Source organism: Oncorhynchus nerka, linkage group LG23, assembly GCF_034236695.1.
Source record: "Oncorhynchus nerka isolate Pitt River linkage group LG23, Oner_Uvic_2.0, whole genome shotgun sequence".
NCBI classification, from domain to species: Eukaryota; Metazoa; Chordata; class Actinopteri; order Salmoniformes; family Salmonidae; genus Oncorhynchus; species Oncorhynchus nerka.
Window position 1 is genome coordinate 50,559,853 of NC_088418.1, and position 23,846 is coordinate 50,583,698.

Below are 23,846 nucleotides of genomic sequence, written 5' to 3' on the forward strand. Positions count from 1 at the left end.
TATGTTTGCTGTAGTGCTGGGCTATAATGCATTGCCCCGTGGTAAAAATACTTCCAGGAAATTTCAAAGAGGAAAACTTCTGAAAAGGAAGAACCCTATTCATTTCAAGGTCCAAAATAACACAGAAAATGCCAGGCACAAACCCCTCTGGTGAATGGTCTCTTGGCCTAGTTTCTCTTTTGCTATATCATCTTCCCTTTCCCCTCGTCCCTCTTTCTTTCCCCCTCTTTAAAAACATGTCTCATTCATTATTGGACACCTCCACGTTCCCTCCTTTCCTTTTCATCCTCTCATTCAGCCTTTCTCCACGCACTCTATTCCCATCGTTAGAGGCAGGGACTCCCAGGTGGGAACACAAAGTACCGGAGTGTTTCTTTTGGAAGTGCCGGAATGTTCTTTAGAGCGAGCCTAATGACAGAGTAGCACAGTCACAAACCAACAGAGAGCCTCTAAACCATCTGTAGACGAGCAGGGAGAAAGTGTTTTTCTCCATCTCCCTCTTTCTCTCTCATTCACTTTCTCCCTCTTTCTCTCTCTTTCTCCCTCTTTCTCACTCTTTCTCTCTCTTTCACCCTCTTTATCTGTCTCTTTCTCTCTCTTTCACTCTTTCTCTCTCTTTCTCTCTATTTCTCTCTCTTCTCTCTCTTTCTCACTCTTTCACTCTTTCTCTCTCTTTCTCTCTCTTTCTCTCTTTCTCTCTCTTTCTCTCTCTTTCACTCTTTCTCTCTCTTTCTCTCTCTCACTCTTTCTCTCTATTTCTCTCTTTTCTCTCTCTTTCTCTCTCTCACTCTTTCTCTCTATTTCTCACTCTTTCACTCTTTCTCTCTCTTTCTCACTCTTTCTCTCTATTTCTCTCTCTCACTCTTTCTCTCTCTTTCTCACTCTTTCTCTCTATTTCTCACTCTCACTCTTTCTCTCTCTTTCTCACTCTTTCACTCTTTCTCTCTCACTCTTTCTCTCTCTTTCTCACTCTTTCACTCTTTCTCACTCTTTCTCTCTCTTTCTCACTCTTTCACTCTTTCTCTCTCTTTCTCACTCTTTCTCTCTATTTCTCACTCTTTCTCTCTCTTTCTCACTCTTTCACTCTCTCTCACTCTTTCTCTCTATTTCTCACTCTTTCACTCTTTCTCTCTCTTTCTCTCTCTTTCTAACTTTCACTCTTAGTCAGTGATTTTGGTGGGTTTGGCCTCTAGACACTGGCCTGCACTCACACATGCTAACTAACTAACACGCAGACACACACACACATACACGCAGACACAACACATACACGCAGACACACACACATACACGCAGACACACATGCACATGCACGCAGACACACATGCACATGCACGTAGACACACACACACATACACGTAGACACACACGCACATACACACACACATACACTGCAGACACACACACACATACACGCAGACACACACACATATACACGCAGACACACACACATACACGCAGACACACACACACATACACGCAGACACACACGCACATACACGCAGACACACACGCACATACACTCAGACACACACATACACGCAGACACACACACATACATACACGCAGACACACACATACATACACGCAGACACACACATACACACACACACACACACACACCCCTGCATGGTCTCCATAAGCCCTCTCTGTCAGTAAATGGGGTTTCAGTAGTCTCAGGGGTTTCAGTAAATCCCACAACTGTCTGTCTGCCCTCCGCTCAGCGAGTAAGCCCGCCGATTTACAACCACGGCAGCCCCTGAAACCATGGCAACACACCCTCACAGCCAGGCCTGGAGATATTCAAAACAGACAGAGATTCCTGTCTGATGAGTGATGTCATCACGGCACGATCCTGAGGGTCAGTTTCAAGCTGCATGGATATGAGTTTGTATGAGCAGTATATGAGCTCAGAGTGTGGTTAGAGCCCTCCATTAGACATGAGTTTGAATGAGTTTAAGAATGAGTTAGAGTCCCACCTCCTTTAGGTATGAATTTGAATAGCAGTATATAGTATATATATAGTATATAGTATAGTATATACTAGTATATATAGTATAGTATATAGTAGGACTACACCTCCTTTAGATACAAGTTTGAGTCTTAGATATGAGTTTATAACGCCCTTATTTTTGATAATATCTGTAACTGTTAAGAGTAGTATGAGTTTTAAATATGAGTATGGTATGAGTTTAAATATGAGTATGGTATGAGTTTTAGATATGAGCATGGCATGAGTTTTAAATATGAGTTAGAGTATGTGTACGGGTATGAGTTTTAAATATGAGTATGGTATGAGTTTTAAATATGAGTATGGTATGAGTTTTAGATATGAGCATGGCATGAGTTTTAGATATGAGTCTGGTATGAGTTTCAGATATGAGTTTTAAATATGAGTTAGAGTATGTGAATGGGTTTGTGTTTTTGATCAAATTAAGGTTATGAGTTTTAGATATGAGCATGAGTAATTAGGTATATGGGTATGAGTTTTAGATATGAGTTCTAGTACAAGTGTATCTCCTTGTGACTGTAATTGAATTCCTAAGAAGAGCTGCAGGGCTCATCTACCCAGCACATGAAAGACTGTACCATAATTACACACAAAGAAGTAAAATTCTCCCATTAAGTTACTGTAATTAACCATGAAGAGAGAGAGAGAAGAAGAGGGAGAGAGGGAAGAGGGCAAGGAAGAGAGCGAGGGAGGGAGAAGGGCAGATTTTCCCACCTTGCCAGCTCGGGGATTCGAACCAGCAACCTTTCGGTTACCGCAACCTTTCGGTTGGAGAGGGAGAGCGAGATAAAGAGAGGGGTATAGATAGAGGGGAGAGTGACAGAGATATATACTGTATATACACTACCATTCACAAGGTTGGGGCCTCTTAGAAATGTCCTTGTTTTTGAAATAACATCAAATTCATCATAAATACAGTGTAGACATTGTTCCTGTTGGAAATGTCTATTGTAGCTTATTCTTTTAATGGAATATCTACATAGGCGTACAGAGGCCTATTATCAGCTACCATCACTCCTGTGTTCCAATGTCACGTTGTGTTAGTTAGTGATAGGTGAGAATTGTCTGTTAATTGAATGATTAGAATATTACGCCCTGAAACATAGAATTGTATGGAATTGATTAGAATGTATAAAATCATAATCAATAAATGTGTAGTCCTAGTCAGAATTAGGGTAAAACAATATGTCTTTATGGTATTTTAAACACAGACTGTCTGAGCTTGGTGCCGACCTGACTAGAGATTTGGGAGAGAACGGGGAGTGGGGAACAAGGACAAGTTCACTATCTCTGTCGGCTGGGTAGTGAGACAGACAGTGTGTGTGTAGCAGGGCATGTGTGTGTGTCTGTTTGTGTGCATGTGTGTGTGGCTATGTGTGTATGTGCGTCTGTTTGTGTGTGTGCGTGTGCGTATGGCTGTGTGTATGTGTGGGCGTGAGAAGTCAGTATAAAATGAATTGATTTGTATTCTTGACTTCAGAACTTTCCGTGAATAAACCTTTTTGACCATTTAGCTGGGCCTCCATCTGTTTCATTTGACCAGGATCTTACCAATTCTGGTTTGCAGACTGAGAGTAATATAATTAAATTGGGTGATGTACCTGGAGAACATAAATCTCTTATCAGTTAACCAATCCAAGTTTATCATTTTAAAAGGCTAATTGATCATTAGAAACCCTTTAGCATTTATGTTAGCACAGCTTAAAACTTTTGTTCTGATTAAAGAAGCAATACAACTGGCCTTCTTTAGACTAGTTGAGTATCTGGAGCATCAGCATTTGTGGGTTCGATTACAGGTTCAAAATGGCCACAAACAAATCACTTTCTTCTGAAACTCGTCAGTCTATTCTTGTTCTGAGAAATGAAGGCAATTCCATGCGAGAAATTGCCAAGAAACTGAAGATCTCGTACAATGCTGTGTGCTACTCCCTTCACAGAACAGCGCAAACTGGCTGTAACGAGAATAGAAAGAGGAGTGGGAGGCCCCGGTGCACAACTGAGCAAGAGGACAAGTACATTAGAGTGTCTAGTTTGAGAAAACAGACGCCTCACAAGTCCTCAACTGGCAGCTTACTTAAATAGTACCCGCAAAACACCCGTCTCAACGTCAACAATGAAGAGGCGACTCCGGGATGCTGGCCTTCTAGGCAGAGTTGCAAAGAAAAAGCCATATCTCAGACTGGCCAATAAAAAAAAAGATTAAGATGGGCAAAAGAACGCAGACACTGGACAGATGAACTCTGGGCCAGCATCCCGGAGTCGTCTCTTCACTGTTGACGTTGAGACTGGTGTTTTGCGGATACTATTTAATAAAGCTGCCAGTTGAGGACTTGTGAGGCGTCTGTAAAACTGTAATATCTTACGCTTCACGGAGTCATGGCTGAACGACAACACTATCAGCATAGAGCTGTCTGGTTATACGCTGCACCGGCAGGATAGAACAGCGGGGTCTGGTAAGACAAGGGGCGGCAGACTACGTATTTTTGTAAATAACAGCTGGTGCACGATATCTAAGGACGTTTTGAGCTATTGCTCACCTCAGGTAGAGTATCTCAAGATAAGCTGTAGACCACACTATCTACCTAGAGAGTTTTCACCTGTATTTTTCATAGCTGTTTACATACCACCACAATCAGAGGCTGGCACTAAGACAGCATTGAATGAGCTGTATTACGCCATAAGAAAACAAGAAAACGCTCCCCCAGAGGCGGCGCTCCTCGTAGCCAGGGACTTTATTGCAGGGAAACTTAAATCAGTTTGACCAAATTTCTATCAGCATGCCTTTATTCCACACACAGAGATGCACACAAAGCTCTCCCTCGCCCTCCATTTGGCAAATCTGATCATAATTCTATCCTCCCGATTCCTGCTTACAAGCAAAAATTAAAGCAGGAAGCACCAGTGACTAGATACATAAAAAAGTGGTCAGGTGAAGCAGATGCTAAGCTATAGAACTGTTTTGCTGGCACAGACTGGAAAATGTTTTGGGATTCCTCCAATGGTATTGAGGAGTACACCACATCAGCCATTGGCTTCATCAATAAGTGAATCGATGACGTCGTCCCCACAGTGACTGTACATACATACCCCAACCAGAAGCCATGGATTAGAGGCAACATCTGCACTGAGGTAAAGGCTAGAGCTGCCACTTTGAAGGAGCAGGACTCTAACACGGAAGCTTATAAGATATCCCGCTATGACCTCCGGCGAACCATCAAACAGGCAAAGCGTCAATACAGGACTAAGATCAAATTGTAGTAGACTGCCTCTGACGCTCGTCGGATGTGGCAGTGCTTGCAAACCATTACAGACTACAAATGGAGGCACAGCTGAGAGCTGCCCAGACGAGCCTACCAGACGAGCTAAATTACTTCTATGCTCGCTTCAAGGGAAATAACACTGAAACATAAATGATTTGGAATGGGAAACAAAAATAGAACTGATGAAACAAAAATAGAACTGTTTGGCCATAATGACCATAGTTACGCTTGGAGGATAAGGGGGAGGCTTGCAAGCCGAAGAACACCATCCCAACCATGAAGCACGAGGGTGACAGCATCATGTTGTGGGGGTGCTTGTTGAAGGAGGGACCGGTCCACTTCACAAAATAGATGGCATCATGAGGTGGAACATTATGTGGATTTATTGAATCAACATCTCAAGACATCAGTCCAAATGGACAGTGACCCCAAGCATACTTCCTAAGTTGTGGCAAAATGGCTTAAGGACAACAATGTCAAGGTATTGGAGTGGCCATCACAAAGCCCTGACCTCAATCCTATAGAAAATTTGTGGGCAGAACTGAAAAAACATGTGCGAGCAAGGAGGCCTGCAAACCTGACTCAGTCAGGAGGAATGGGCCAAAATTCACTCAACTTATTGTGGGAAGCTTGTGGAAGGCTACCCAAAACATTAGACCCATGTTAAACTATTTTAAGGCAATGCTACCAAATACTAATTGAGCGTATGTAAACTTCTGGGAATGCGATGAAAGAAATAAAAGCTGAAATAAATAATTATCTCTACTATTATTCTGACGTTTCACATTCTTAAAATAACGCGGTGATCCTAACTGACCTAACTAAGACAGGGACTTTTTAATAGGATTAAATGTCAGAAATGGTGAAAAACTGAGTTTCAGCTGAGGTGTATGTAAACTTCCGACTTCAACTGTACTACCTCAACTAACCAGTGCCCCCGCAGATTACCGGTACCCTCTTGTATATATTCTCGCTATTGTTATTTCACTGCTGCTCTTTAATTACTTGTTACTTTTATTTCATATTCTTATCTGTATTTTTTTAAACTGCATTGTTGATTAGTGGCTGGTAAGTAAACATTTCACTGTAAGGTGAAATACCTGTTGTATTCAGCACATTTAATTTTATTTTATTTACAACATTAACAATGTCTACACTGTATTTCTGATCAATTTGATGTTATTTTAGTGGACAATAAAATGTGCTTTTCTTTAAAAAACAAGGACATTTCTAAGTGCCCCAAAATCTTTGAACGGTAGTGTGTATATATATGCCTCCCTCTCTCCATATATATATGGAGAGAGAGAGAGAGAAAGAGAGAGACTGGAGGACAGAAGATAGAGGGAGGCATAAATACAGAAGGAGAGAGCCTTAAAAAAAAAACACCCCAATGTCCCCCCCTATCAAGGTGCCACAGTTGCCTTGGACAACCAGAACAGACCGCAGTAGCAGTGTCCTCCCCCTCGCCCCTCACTCCTCCTTCTCTCACCCCTCCTCCATCTCTCTTCCTCCTGTGTCTGTACTAAGGTAGCATCCCTGTTCTCTGGCAGCTTGCCTTTATAAGAACCACTAGGATTTGTCCTATCCTTACCACACAATGTATTCTTTAGAGAGACCATCACCACTCCAGAACACTCCACAACATGTTCTTCATGAAGACCTGCACCACTCCAGAACACTCCACAACATGTTCTTCATGAAGACCTGCACCACTCCAGAACACTCCACAACATGTTCTTCATGAAGACCTGCACCACTCCAGAACACTCCACAACATGTTCTTCATGAAGACCTGCACCACTCCAGAACACTCCACAACATGTTATTCATGAAGACCTCCACCACTCCGGAACATGTTCTTCATGAAGACCACCACCACTCCAGAACACTCCACAACATGTTATTCATAAAGACCTCCACCACTCCAGAACACTCCACAACATGTTATTCATGAAGACCTCCAACACTCCGGAACATGTTCTTCATAAAGACCTGCACCACTCCAGAACACTCCACAACATGTTCTTCATAAAGACCTCCACCACTCCAGAACACTCCACAACATGTTCTTCATGAAGACCTCCACCACTCCAGAACACTCCACAACAAGTTCTTCATAAAGACCTCCACCACTCCAGAACACTCCACAACCTCCATCATCCAGAACACTCCACAACATGTTCTTCATAAAGACCTCCACCACTCCAGAACACTCCACAACATGTTCTTCATAAAGACCTCCACCACTCCAGAACACTCCACAACATGTTCTTCATAAAGACCTCCACCACTCCAGAACACTCCACAACATGTTCTTCATAAAGACCTCCACCACTCCAGAACACTCCACAACATGTTCTTCATTCCACCACTCCGAACACTCCACAACATGTTCTTCATAAAGACCTCCACCACTCCAGAACACTCCACAACCTGTTCTTCATAAAGACCTGCACCACTCCAGGACACTCCATAACATGTTCTTCATAAAGACCTCCACCACTCCGGAACACTCCACAACATGTTCTTCATGAAGACCTCCACCACTCCAGAACACTCCACAACATGTTCTTCATAAAGACCTCCACCACTCCAGGACACTCCATAACATGTTCTTCATAAAGACCTCCACCACTCCGGAACACTCCACAACATGTTCTTCATGAAGACCTCCACCACTCCAGAACACTACAAGAAGTACAGAGGGCATGGACATGATCGGAGCCAGACAAAGGCCCCTGCCTAAGGTCTAATATGGGCTAATTAGATTTGTATCCATTCTGAATGTGTATCAGCTGCCCACTCTGTGATAACATAGCTTTGTACATAATGAATGACTAATGCTTGATTACCTGCTTAAAATGAGTCCCGCTTCTCTGCTTCTCTGCTCTAAGCTCAATGGATGAATCAGATAGGTTCATATTACAGTGCTGTGTGTGTGTGAGTGTGTGTGTGTGTGTGTGTTGGCTCTAATCTCTCCCCCTGCTCTCTGTCTCTTTTTGTTCCCTGTCTCTCTCTGTTCCCTGTCTCTCTGTGTTCCCTGTCTCTTTCTGTTCCCTGTCTCTCTCTGTTCCATGTCTCTCTCTGTTCCCTGTCTCTCTCTATTCCCTGTCTCTCTCTATTCCCTGTCTCTCTCTGTTCCCTGTCTCTTTCTGCTCTCTGTCTCTCTCTGTTCCCTGTCTCTCTCTGTCTCTCTCTGTTCCCTGTCTCTCTCTGTTGCCTGTCTCTCTCTGTCTCTCTCTGTTCCCTGTCTCTCTCTGTCTCTCTCTGTTCCCTGTCTCTCTCTGTTCCCTGTCTCTCTCTGTCTCTCTCTGTTCACTGTCTCTCTCTGTCTCTCTCTGTTCCCTGTCTCTCTCTGTTCCCTGTCTCTCTCTGTCTTTCTCTGTTCCCTGTCTCTCTCTGTTCCCTGTCTCTCTCTGTTCCCTGTCTCTCTCTGTCTCTCTCTGTTCCCTGTCTCTCTCTGTATCTCTCTGTTCCCTGTCTCTCTCTGTTCCATGTCTCTCTCTGTTCCCTGTCTCTCTCTGTCTCTCTGTTCCCTGTCTCTCTCTGTCTCTCTCTGTTCCCTGTCTCTCTCTGTTCCATGTCTCTCTCTGTTCCCTGTCTCTTTCTGCTCTCTGTCTCTCTCTGTTCCCTGTCTCTCTCTGTCTCTCTCTGTTCCCTGTCTCTCTCTGTCTCTCTCTGTTCCCTGTCTCTCTCTGTCTCTCTCTGTTCCCTGTCTCTCTCTGTCTCTCTCTGTTCCCTGTCTCTATCTGTCTCTCTCTGTTCCCTGTCTCTCTCTGTTCCCCGTCTCTCTCTGTTCCCTGTCTCTCTCTGTTCTCTGTCTCTCTTTGTTCTCTGTCTCTCTCTGTTCTCTGTCTCTCTCTGCACTCTGTCTCTCTCTGCACTCTGTCTCTCTCTGCACTCTGTCTCTCTCTGTTTCCTGTCTCTCTCCGATCCCTGTCTCTCTCTGTTCCCTGTCTCTCTCTGTTCCCTGTCTCTCTCTGTCTCTCTCTGTTCCCTGTCTCTCTCTGTCTCTCTCTGTTCCCTGTCTCTCTCTGTTCCCTGTCTCTCTCTGTTCCCTGTCTCTCTCTGTTCCCTGTCTCTCTCTGCACTCTGTCTCTCTCTGCACTCTGTCTCTTTCTGCCCGCCGCAATTTAATATGACAGTGTGCCAATTAACCCCGTGACCCTGGCAGTTTTAACAACAGCGCAGTGACAAGTAGACAGGCGGATGGGTGGACAGACGGCCACGCTAACACAGGAGCGACGGATCAGCGCGGCTCTGCTCGCCGCGCCAGAGAGGACAGGCTCTAGCCCTTTTCTGTTTTCAACCAACAAAAGCTGTTTACTGACTGAGAGGACAGAGGAGAGAGGATTAGAGGAAAGGAGAAATGGACGACAAGGGGGGGGGGTGAATGGGACTGGATGGGTATGTGCGTGGTGATGCTTTAATGAGGTAAACACAAAGGAAATCACAGAAAGGTGACCACACACTTTAGTGGAGGGCACTGTCACATTGCGCATGCCTGAGAGAAGATAGAGGTAAAGTGTATGAAATTAGAAGAGGTGGACTAATGAACACACACACACACACACACACACACACACACACACACACACACACACACACACACACATTCAAGGTCAAGAGTAATCTTCCATTTTCCTGAGTGGTGGGTAGAGGTTGCAGCTCAAGGTTTTAGGGTGGTGACGAGGGAGATCGCTCAATGACACTAAGTTTGCCTGTCACCTTGACGACCGCACCCCCCATTACCCACCAATCAGGAGAGGAGACATCTCATCAAAATATGCCCAATAATTCCCTTGACTAGACACAGGCTCCAAAGTTAGCTCCATGTCTCTACAAGGATGGAGAGAGAGAGAGAGAGAGAGAGAGAGAGAGAGAGAGAGAGAGAGAGAGAGAGAGAGAGAGAGAGAGAGAGAGAGAGAGAGAGAGAGAGAGAGAGAGAGAGAGAGAGAGAGAGAGAGAGAGAGAGAGAGAGAGAACCGTCGTAAGCAGAAGTCAAGGAGAGACAAAGACAAAAACACACTTCCTGCATAGACTATTCCTAGAGCTCACATCAACGCCTCCACAACACTACCCACAACTCTCATCCTACCCTCTCCCCAACCTCTCTCTTCGTCTCCTCTCATTTCCCCAATCACTCTCTTCCCCTCTCCTCTCCTCCCTGAAACAGTGAGAGGGTGATTTTGCTCTATTTTGTGTGAAAGACAAATCTAATCCTTCCACTGTTTCATGCAGCTGCACTCTGTTTGATGCTTTTATAGCTGTTCTTATATTAGGTCTGACCAGTGCAGGACCTTGGCTGACTCACACGTTTTCAGCCCCATTTTCCCCCACTGATTGTCGTACAGTTAAGAGTCTATAGCCAGTTAATAGGAGTGGTGTTGGAGTGTTTGATGATGAAGCTGTATTGAGAGAGCGGGAGAGAGAGATGAAATTGCCTTAACGATGATAGCCCACTAACGATGATAGCCCTAACGATGATAGCCCTAACGATGAGAGCCGTATTCAAAGTATGGACAGTCAGAAACAGTTCAGGCCCAGGAAAGTGACCGTTGCATTTAAATAATTACACTTAGATACACTGGCACTCAGTCTCTCTATCTCTCTTTTTCTCCCTCTCAGTCTTTCCCAGTCTTTCTCTTGTGTTTTTATTACATAAGTGGGGGGTGGCCTTACTTAATACAAAGGAGAAAGAAAAATGAAGAAAATGACTGCAAGAACAACTCACTCTGGAGTCGGTTGTTAAAAGTGTAGTGAGATCTGTGACAGCCAGAGAGACTGCGTCGGCTTAACCCAGTGGTCAGGGAGAGAAGAAAATAGGGGTTCTTTTAAAAATAAGTAGGCTTTATTGGGCAACCAAGCTACCGCAAAATGTAGTTAAATTACTCGTTGAATTACATGTAGTGGAACTACTTCCCAACACTGAATGAAACACAGGTAGAGGAACTATGTTGACAGGTAAATGGAGAAGCAGCAGAATGAAGAGACAGACAGACACACAACCTATGGACAGACAAGGAGACATGGCGGGTCCCTTGGCTATAGGGTAAAGTGCTGACCAGCATCTGTCAGTGTCACTACCCCTGTCACTGCCCCTACTCTCCTGTTTGTGCTGACAGAGGACACACACACGCACACACACCTGTCTCTGGAGACCTGGCCGGTCAATACAGTGTGTGTGTGTGTGTGTGTGTGTGTGTGTGTGTGAGTGTGGTCAAACATGGAGATCTCTTCTAGATGTGTTCAGAAAGGAAACTCAGAGTCCTTGCCGATCTTAAAGTCAACATAACCTTTCTCTCTGAACCAAAGACAGGGCTGGAAACGACTGCCGTATCAGTCCATGCATTACAACTCTCTGCGCCCACCACACAATTACCTGACAAAGAAGCACAAGAATGGAAGCCGGTGAGCAGAACGTTAGTCTTAGTTCACAGTGACAGCACAATGCCTGTTACTATCCGCTCAGTTAGAAAGAACAAAGAATCACACACGCACACACGCACGCACGCACGCGCACACACACATACACACACACCTACACACACACACACACACATACACATCCTGCCGAGTAGGTGCTAAAAAGAACATGTCCATTCCCCTTAATTTGCTGCTCTATCAGACATGTAGTACTATATCAGACATGTAGTACTCTATCAGACATGTAGTACTATATCAGACATGTAGTACTCTATCAGACATGTAGTACTATATCAGACATGTAGTACTCTATCAGACATGTAGTACTATATCAGACATGTAGTACTCTCAGACATGTAGTACTCTATCAGACATGTAGTACTCTATCAGACATGTAGTACTCTTTCAGACATGTAGTACTCTATCAGACATGTAGTACACTATCAGACATGCTCTCCAGTACTGCAGTGTCTCTACGTAGTAACAGTGCTGGGTCTCCATACTATACATATACATTAGGCCTAGTCATTGCGTTTGGGAAGCCAGAAGGACTCGTAAACACAGAGACATTACCTATGCAGCAGACAACGTAAACCGTGAATCACCACGTATTATCCCATTAGAATCTGTGCAAATGCAATCTGGGCTGTCACATTGAGAACGTCTGTCTGTATCACATTCTATTGAATATGTGGTGCTGGTGCCATAGCCTTGTGTGGATGTTAGCAGGTGTGTACTGTGTAGTACATTGTGTTATGCACCGGCATGGTTGACTGCTTCTGCTGTAGTAATCTATACGGTTTCAGCACAACGGACAGCACTGTGAACAGCCCAGTGTCAGCACCATGGACAGCGCCTATCAGACACCTCGACAAAGAGAGGGAACTGGGAGGCTAGCCATGAAAGGAACACAGATGCTGAAGGGAAAAAGAAAAGAGGATTTCTATCAAATAGCTAATCAACATTGGTAGTGTGTGTGTGTGTGTGTGTATAACACGTGTGCCTCTCTGAGTGTGCTAGAAAGAGAAGTGAGTCATTCAGTGTAGCTCGTGTTTTTCGCAGTAGGGGGCCTGTAGTGCTTGTCATTGGATTAGCATAGCAGAGCGACGGTGATAGAGGGCCACTATAAAACATATTCGTCCCAAAAGGCACCTGATTCCTTATATAGTGCACTACGTTTGACAAGGAAATAGCATTGCACTAAGGTAATAGGATGCCATTTGGGACATATATGTGGTGTAATGGCTCTGTATGGTTTAGGCCTATGCTCAATGACAATAATCATTACTTGCTGCCTCCATAATTCTCTGTTGGTGCTGCATGCCCCAAAGTGGTTTTATTTTGGTTGATTTGTTTCGGGAGCACACTAACGCTCCTGGAGTTGACACGGCATGTATAACTTTTCATAAACGGAGTCCATGTAGCACTTTCATCGCTGACTGAAACAGAGAACATGCACCCCCTCTCCCTCTCCCTCTCAGGGCTATTAGGAGAACATGCACCCCCTCTCCCTCTCCCTCTCAGGGCTATTAGGAGAACATGCACCCCCTCTCCCCCTCCCTCTCAGGGCTATTAGGAGAACATGCACCCCCTCTCCCTCTCCCTCTCAGGGCTATTAGGAGAACATGCACCCCCTCTCCCTCTCCCTCTCCCTCTCAGGGCTATTAGGAGAACATGCACCCCTCTCCCTCTCCTCTCAGGGCTATTAGGAGAACATGCACCCCCTCTCTCCCTCCCTCTCAGGGCTATTAGGAGAACATGCACCCCCTCCCCCTCCCTCTCAGGGCTATTAGGAGAACATGCACCCCCTCTCCCTCCCTCTCATGGCTATTAGGAGAACATGCACCCCCCTCCCTCTCAGGGCTATTAGGAGAACATGCACCCCCTCCCCTCTCAGGGCTATTAGGAGAACATGCACCCCCTCTCCTCCTCTCAGGGCTATTAGGAGAACATGCACCCCTCTCCCCTCCCTCTCAGGGCTATTAGGAGAACATGCACCCCCTCTCCCTCTCCCTCTCAGGGCTATTAGGAGAACATGCACCCCTCTCCCTCTCCCTCTCCCTCTCAGGGCTATTAGGAGAACATGCACCCCCTCTCCCTCTCCTCTCAGGGCTATTAGGAGAACATGCACCCCCCTCTCCCCTCCCCTCCCTCAGGGCTGTTAGGAGAACATGCACCCCCTCTCCCCCTCCACACTTCCATTCCAACACCAGTCAGTAGAGTGATTAGCATTACCCAGTACATAACATGTACCTGTGTGTGTGTGTTTCTGTGTGAGATTGTGTGTGTGTGACAAGCATGCTAGTGTATTGTGTGTGTGTGTGTGTGTGTGTGCGAGCGTCCATGCTTGTGTGTCACGTATGTGGGTGTGTGTCTAAGTGTGTGACAGGATGAGAGTGGGTTCACTAGAGGCTGTTGACGAGTGACTGATCTAGACCTGTATGACAATAACGAGCCGGGCAGAGAGGATTTGACAGGGTTGTAACATAATGAATGGCATTTGGTCAACGCTCTCAATAAGAGGCTGTCACCTGATGGGGTTTACACTTTACAGAGGGAACAACAGTGAACAGAATGGAAGGGACCAGAGAGAGAGAGATTTAACTTAGACAAAGTGATGGAGGAGAGACTAACATTCATACATGTCCAAAAAACATACAGTGCATGAACTTGTCAGAAATCAAAATACAACCACTGCACCATATCACTGAGTCAAGCAGGCGGTGACTGATGTATCATATGAACTGGTCTTTTTCAGCAGCATGGAGCCATAGCGTCTCTCTCCACAGTCAGGAGAACTGACCTTTTCTACCAATTCGATATTGAATGAAAACAACCCTGGAAGGTGAGTGACTGACTGGAAGAGAAAATAAAGGAGAAAACACATAAAAGACCTGAGAGACTTTCATTCATCTGTCTATTTATAAACATGTCAACCAACAGACTGGAGCTGCCAGGCACCCCATCTATCTTTTTACTGCAAAGGCAGATGCACTAAGGCACACACACACACGCGCACACACACACACACACGCACGCACGCACGCACACAGGGCTGTGGCAATCACAACATTTTGTCAGCTGGTGATTGCCAAGCAAATAACTGTCGGTCTCACGGTAATTGACCGTTAATTAACATAAACACATTTAGCATCTCCTGGCTGCCACAAGCCACTAATGCAGACCTTTGGAACATCTAGTTTTTAAAAAGTCTAATAAATCCATATAATATAGCCTACACCTTCATACTAAATCTATTATTTATTTTATTTTATTTAAACTTGTCAGGTAAACTTGTCAGTTAAAAACATATTATTATTTTACAGTGACAGCCTACCCCGGACAAACCCAGAAGACACTGGGCCAATTGTGCACTGCCCTATGGGTCTCCCAATCACGTCCGGTTGTGATACAGTCTGGAATCGAACCAGGGTCTGTAGTGACGCCTCCAGCGCTGAGAAGCTGTGCCACTCGGGATATGAAGAAAATGTAGTCTATTTCAGAAGAACAGAATAGCACACTCTGAGTTGTCCTTATGTTAGGTGCTGATCTGGCTATGCCAAATGGCTGTGGGCTACACAAGTTATTTTAGCAGGCAAGATTTGCTTAGAATTCCATGGCATTATTTTATAGTATGAAGAATACAAAGGTGAATAAAATAGAAAGGATATTTTCTACAAACGATTTGAGGGAGTGCTCACATACGGCTATTCTTTTTTGAGCGTTTAACAAAGAAATAGGTATTGCTTTATGCTTAATTTAGAGTTATTAATGTAACTTTAGTTGTTCTACAAACAGAAGAACTGTCCACATTTACTTTTCATCAGCCAACAATATGAGTAGGCCTAACGAACAGCAAAAGCACTAGCCTATGTCAATCTACTATCCCCCATAGTACAAAGGCAGACCTATTCTGTTCTGTGCAATACATAAATATTCCAAACATAGTCTGGGACAGTTGTGGGATGCTATAGATCCAAAATTAAACAACCACTAACATCCCAAAAACGTTTTAATGTCATGTGGCTGATGCAACAGATCAGAATGTCGCTAAACTATTAGGTTATTTCTTCACATTATAAGCGCAGCAATGTGTACATGGTAGTAGGCTATAAGAGCGAATGTTCCATTAGCGGAAAACACCATAATCAAAAGTGACCGCAAATGCAATTATGCAGGTAATGATTTTATTATGAAGGTGCATCTCTATGGTGGAAATGATCTTCCCCAAACTTGAAACTCACATGCTGCTTACATATGGCAGTTAAGCTCTACACCCCTTCTAAAGCGGATTAATGTGCTTCATTTAAATATATGTTATTTGGCCACTTCATTTGAGTTACAAACCTTATCAAAGGTGATACAAACCTTTACAAACCGCATCAATCACAAGTGATAATATATAATTCACAAGTGTTGGGCTAATATTGTCACCCATCAGACTAGTCTTGTCTTTACCTATACTAAATAATATATGTGTGAAATCTGTTTTGATTTAGAATGGATCATTATTATGCACCTGTATCGAAACAGGGGCAGCGGAAAAAAGACCTGTCTTCTATGCACTTAAATAGCAAATGGAGGACGCTTTTCCCAGTGGTTAATTTTCATGCCAGCCAGGTGGGTTATACTCCAATTGTAAATATAAGCAATGTGCTTAATATTAGGAAAGTTGAGAAATAAATATAGCAGGCCTAGCCTATAGAAAGCTGATGGGATCCTCCTATTTTTAGTAGAGGCCATCACTCCTTTTTCTCGCACAATTGCATAGCCTATAGAAATGTTGCGACAACATGAGCTCATGGGCTTTAATGAAGTGTTTGATTAGATTCTCGATTAAATTTGCATTGATGTCAGAGTAATTAGAGGGAGAATAGAGGGCTGAATACCAGGCAGTTACTAATGACCATCAGCAGCATCAGAGCTTGGAGAAGCCTAATTACCGTGACTAAACGGTCACGTGGAATTTGACTGCCTTCATGACTCGTGACCACCGGTGTGGCGGTAGTATGGTAACGGCAACAGCCCAAAACACACATTTTTGTTTTACTATCCTTGTCGGGACCAAACAATTGATTCCCATAACAACACTATTTTCCCTAACCCCTAATCCTGAACTTAACCCGTAAACCTAAAATAACCCTAATTGTAACATTAACCCTAAATGAACCTCCAAGCCTAAAATAGCCTTTTTCCTTGTGTGGATCAGTGCCCCCACACATTGACTATGTACCGGTACCCCCTGTATATAGCCTCCACATTGACTCTGTACCGGTACCCCCTGTATATAGCCTCCACATTGACTCTGTACCGGTACCCCCTGTATATAGCCTCCACATTGACTCTGTACCGGTACCCCCTGTATATAGCCTCCACATTGACTCTGTACCGTACCCCCTGTATATAGCCTCCACATTGACTCTGTACCGGTACCCCTGTATATAGCCTCCACATTGACTCTGTACCGGTACCCCTGTATATAGCCTCCACATTGACTCTGTACCGGTACCCCCTGTATATAGCCTCCACATTGACTCTGTGCCGTACCCCCTGTATATAGCCTCCACATTGACTCTGTACCGGTACCCTGTATATAGCCTCCACATTGACTCTGTACCGGTACCCCTGTATATAGCCTCCACATTGACTCTGTACTAACAATTCTGTATATAGCCTCCACATTGACTCTGTACCGGTGCCCCCTGTATATAGCCTCCACATTGACTCTGTACCGGTACCCCCTGTATATAGCCTCCACATTGACTCTGTACCGGTACCCCCTGTATATAGTCTCCACATTGACTCTGTACCGGTGCCCCTGTATATAGCCTCCACATTGACTCTGTACCGTGCTCCCTGTATATAGCTCCACATTGACTCTGTACCGTAATACCCTGTATATAGCCTCCACATTGACTCTGTACCGTAACACCCTGTATATAGCCTCCACATTGACTCTGTACCGGTACCCCCTGTATATAGCCTCCACATTGACTCTGTACCGGTACCCCTGTATATAGCCTCCACATTGACTCTGTACCGTACCCCCTGTATATAGCCTCCACATTGACTCTGTACCGGTACCCCTGTATATAGCCTCCACATTGACTCTGTACCGGTACCCCCCTGTATATAGCTCCACATTGACTCTGTATCAGTACCCTGTATATAGCCTCCACATTGACTCTGTACCGGTACCCTGTATATAGCCTCCACATTGACTCTGTACCGGTGCCCTGTATATAGCCTCCACATTGACTCTGTACCGGTGCCCCTGTATATAGCCTCCACATTGACTCTGTACCGGTGCCCCCTGTATATAGCCTCCATTTGACTCTGTACCGTACCCCTGTATATAGCCTCCACATTGACTCTGTACCGGTACCCCTGTATATAGTCTCCACATTGACTCTGTACCGGTGCCCCTGTATATAGCCTCCACATTGACTCTGTACCGGTGCCCCCTGTATATAGTCTCCACATTGACTCTGTACCGGTGCCCCCTGTATATAGCCTCCACATTGACTCTGTACCGTAACACCCTGTATATAGCCTCCACATTGACTCTGTACCGGTGCCCCCTGTATATAGCCTCCACATTGACTCTGTACCGGTACCCCCTGTATATAGTCTCCACATTGACTCTGTACCGGTGCCCCTGTATATAGCCTCCACATTGACTCTGTACCGGTACCCTGTATATAGCCTCCACATTGACTCTGTACCGGTGCCCTGTATATAGTCTCCACATTGACTCTGTACCGGTACTCCTGTATATAGTCTCCACATTGACTCTGTACCGGTGCCCCTGTATATAGCCTCCACATTGACTCTGTACCGGTACCCCTGTATATAGCCTCCACATTGACTCTGTACCGTGCCCCTGTATATAGTCTCCACATTGACTCTGTACCGGTACCCCCTGTATATAGCCTCCACATTGACTCTGTACCGGTGCCCCCTGTATATAGTCTCCACATTGACTCTGTACCGGTACCCCCTGTATATAGCCTCCACATTGACTCTGTACCGGTGCCCCTGTATATAGCTCCACATTGACTTTGTACCGGTGCCCCTCTATATAGCCTCCACATTGACTCTGTACCGGTGCCCTGTATATAGCCTCCACATTGACTCTCTACCGGTACCCTGTATATAGCCTCCACATTGACTCTGTACCGGTACCCCCTGTATATAGCCTCCACATTGACTCTGTACCGGTACCCCCTGTATATAGCCTCCACATTGACTCTCTACCGGTACCCTGTATATAGCCTCCACATTGACTCTGTACCGGTGCCCCTGTATATAGCCTCCACATTGACTCTGCACCGTTACCCCCTGTATATAGCCTCCACATTGACTCTGTACCGGTACCCTGTATATAGCCTCCACATTGACTCTGTACCCCGGTACCCCTGTATATAGCCTCCACATTGACTCTCTACCGTATAGCCTACCCCCGCACCCCTGTATATAGCCTCCACATTGACTCTGTACCGGTACCCCTCTGTATATAGCCTCCACATTGACTCTGTACCGGTACCCCTCTATATAGCCTCCACATTGACTCTGTACCGGTACCCCCTGTATATAGCCTCCACATTGACTCTGTACCGGTACCCCCTGTATATAGCCTCCACATTGACTCTGTACCGGTACCCCTGTATATAGCCTCCACATTGACTCTGTACCGGTACCCCCTCTATATAGCCTCCACATTGACTCTGTACCGGTACCCCTGTATATAGCCTCCACATTGACTCTGTACCGGTACCCCCTGTATATAGCCTCCACATTGACTCTGTACCGGTACCCCTGTATATAGCCTCCACATTGACTCTGTACCGGTACCCCTGTATATAGCCTCCACATTGACTCTGTACCGGTACCCCTGTATATAGCCTCCACATTGACTCTGTACCGGTACCCCCTGTATATAGCCTCCACATTGACTCTGTACCGGTACCCCCTGTATATAGCCTCCACATTGACTCTCTACCGGTACCCCCTGTATATAGCCTCCACATTGACTCTGTACTCCTGTATATAGCTCCACATTAACTCCCGGTACTGTATATAGCCTCCACATTGACTCTGTACCTGTACCCTGTATATAGCCTCCACATTGACTCTGTACCAGTACCCCTGTATATAGCCTCCACATTGACTCTGTACCAGTACCCCTGTATAGCCTCCACATTGACTCTGTACCGGTGCCCCTGTATATAGCCTCCACATTGACTCTGTACCGATACCCCCTGTATATAGCCTCCACATTGACTCTGTACCGGTACCCCTGTATATAGCCTCCACATTGACTCTGTACCGGTATATAGCCTCCTGTATATAGCCTCCCACATTGACTCTGTACCGTACCCCCTGTATATAGCCTCCACATTGACTCTGTACCGCACCCCTGTATATAGCCTCCACATTGACTCTGTACCGTGCCCCTGTATATAGCCTCCACATTGACTCTGTACCGGTACCCCTGTATATAGCCTCCACATTGACTCTGTACCGGTACCCCCTGTATATAGCCTCCACATTGACTCTCTACCGGTACCCCCTGTATATAGCCTCCACATTGACTCTGTACCGGTACCTGTATATAGCCTCCACATTGACTCTGTACCGGTACCCCCTGTATATAGCCTCCACATTGACTCTGTACCGGTACCCCCTGTATATAGCCTCCACATTGACTCTGTACCGTACCCTCTATATAGCCTCCACATTGACTCTGTACCGTACCCCCTGTATATAGCCTCCACATTGACTCTGTACCGGTACCCCCTGTATATAGCCTCCACATTGACTCTGTATATAGCCCGACTCTGTACCCCTCTATATAGCCTCCACATTGACTCTGTACCGGTACCCCCTGTATATAGCCTCCACATTGACTCTGTACCGGTACCCCTGTATATAGCCTCCACATTGACTCTGTACCGGTACCCTGTATATAGCCTCCACATTGACTCTGTACCGGTACCCCCTGTATATAGCCTCCACATTGACTCTGTACCGTACCCCTGTATATAGCCTCCACATTGACTCTGTACCGGTACCCCTGTATATAGCCTCCACATTGACTCTGTACCGGTACCCCTGTATATAGCCTCCACATTGACTCTGTACCGGTACCCCTGTATATAGCCTCCACATTGACTCTGTACCGGTACCCCTGTATATAGCCTCCACATTGACTCTGTACCGGTACCCCTGTATATAGCCTCCACATTGACTCTGTACCGGTACCCCTCTATATAGCCTCCACATTGACTCTGTACCGGTACCCCTGTATATAGCCTCCACATTGACTCTGTACCGGTACCCCTCTATATAGCCTCCACATTGACTCTGTACCGGTACCCCTGTATATAGCCTCCACATTGACTCTGTACCGTACCCCCTGTATATAGCCTCCACATTGACTCTGTACCGGTACCCCTGTATATAGCCTCCACATTGACTCTGTACCGGTACCCCTGTATATAGCCTCCACATTGACTCTGTACCGGTACCCTGTATATAGCCTCCACATTGACTCTGTACCGGTACCCCCTGTATATAGCCTCCACATTGACTCTGTACCGGTACCCCCTGTATATAGCCTCCACATTGACTCTCTACCGTACCCCCTGTATAGCCTCCACATTGACTCTGTACCGGTACCCCTGTATATAGCCTCCACATTGACTCTCACCGTACCCTGTATATAGCCTCCACATTGACTCTGTACCGGTACCCCTGTATATAGCCTCCACATTGACTCTCTACCAGTACCCCCTGTATATAGCCTCCACATTGACTCTGTACCGGTACCCCCTGTATATAGCCTCCACATTGACTCTGTACCGGTGCCCCTGTATATAGCCTCCACATTGACTCTGTACCGGCACCCTGTATATAGCCTCCACATTGACTCTGTACCGGTGCCCTGTATATAGCCTCACATTGACTCTGTACCGGTGCCCCCTGTATATAGCCTCCACATTGACTCTGTACAGTGCCCTGTATATAGCTCTCCACATTGACTCTGTACCGGTGCCCCCTGTATATAGCCTCTACATTGACTCTGTACCGGTGCCCCCTGTATATAGCCTCCACATTGACTCTGCACCGGTACCCCCTGTATATAGCCTCCCACATTGACTGTACCGGTACCCCCTGTATATAGCCTCTACATTGACTCTGTACCGGTACCCTGTATATAGCCTCCACATTGACTCCATGCCGGTGCCCTGTATATAGCCTCTCACGTGACTCTGTGCAGGTGCCCCCACCATATATAGCCTCCACATTGACTCTGTGCCGGTACCCCTGTATATAGCCTCCACGTGACTCTGTGCAGTACCTGTATGCCTTTCACATTAGATCTGTACCGGTGCCCCTGTATATAGCCTCCACATTGACTCTGTACCGGTACCCCCTGTATATAGCCTCCCGTGACTCTGTGCCGGTACCCCCTGTATATAGCCTCCACGACCTCTGCAGTGCCTGTCTGGCCTCCACGTGACTCTCTACCGGTACCCCTGTATATAACCTCCACATTGACTCTGTGCACGAGGTGCCCCTGTGTCCTAGCCTCCACATTGACTCTGTGCAGTGCCCCCTGTATATAGCCTCCACATTGATGTGTACCGGTACCCCTGTATATAGCCTCCACATTGACTCTGTACCGGTACCCCTGTATATAGCCTCCACATTGACTCTGTACCGGTGCCCCCTGTATATAGCCTCCACATTGACTCTGTACCGGTACCCCCTGTATATAGCCTCCACATTGACTCTGTACCGGTACCCCCTGTATATAGCCTCCACATTGACTCTGTACCGGTACCCCTGTATATAGCCTCCACATTGACTCTGTACGGTGCCCCCTGTATATAGCCTCCACATTGACTCTGTACCGGTACCCCCTGTATATAGCCTCCACATTGACTCTGTACCGGTACCCCCTGTATATAGCCTCCACATTGACTCTGTACCGGTACCCCCTGTATATAGCCTCCACATTGACTCTGTACCGGTACCCCCTGTATATAGCCTCCACATTGACTCTGTACCGGTGCCCCCTGTATATAGCCTCCACATTGACTCTGTACCGGTGCCCCCTGTATATAGCCTCCACATTGACTCTGTACCGGTACCCCTCTATATAGCCTCCACATTGACTCTGTACCGGTACCCCCTGTATATAGCCTCCACATTGACTCTGTACCGGTACACCCTGTATATAGCCTCCACATTGACTCTGTACCGGTGCCCCCTGTATATAGCCTCCACATTGACTCTGTACCGGTGCCCCTGTATATAGCCTCCACATTGACTCTGTACCGGTGCCCCCTGTATATAGCCTCCACATTGACTCTGTACCAGTACCCCCTGTATATAGCCTCCACATTGACTCTGTACCGGTACCCCCTGTATATAGCCTCCACATTGACTCTGTACCGGTACCCCTGTATATAGCCTCCACATTGACTCTGTGCGGTACCCCCTGTATATAGCCTCCACATTGACTCTGTACCGGTACCCCCTGTATATAGCCTCCACATTGACTCTGTACCGGTACTCCCTGTATATAGCCTCCACATTGACTCTGTGCCGGTACCCCCTGTATATAGCCTCCACATTGACTCTGTACCGGTACCCCCTGTATATAGCCTCCACATTGACTCTGTACGGTGCCCCTGTATATAGCCTCCACATTGACTCTGTACCGGTACCCCTGTATATAGCCTCCACATTGACTCTGTACCGGTACCCCCTGTATATAGCCTCCACATTGACTCTGTACCGGTACCCCTGTATATAGCCTCCACATTGACTCTGTACCGGTACCCCCTGTATATAGCCTCCACATTGACTCTGTACCGGTACCCCTGTATATAGCCTCCACATTGACTCTGTACCGGTACCCCCGTATATAGCCTCCACATTGACTCTGTACCGGTACCCCTGTATATAGCCTCCACATTGACTCTGTACCGGTACCCCTGTATATAGCCTCCACATTGACTCTGTACCGGTACCCCCTGTATATAGCCTCCACATTGACTCTGTACCGGTACCCCCTGTATATAGCCTCCACATTGACTCTGTACTGGTACCCCCTGTATATAGCCTCCACATTGACT

At 46.1% G+C, this 23,846-nt stretch overlaps 1 protein-coding gene across 1 annotated transcript in view; it reads right to left on the reverse strand.

Moving 5' to 3' along the window:
* kcnd2 (potassium voltage-gated channel, Shal-related subfamily, member 2) overlaps positions 1–23,846 on the reverse strand; it is a 115,640-nt gene that overhangs the window by 7,482 nt on the left and 84,312 nt on the right. The window lies entirely within an intron of this gene.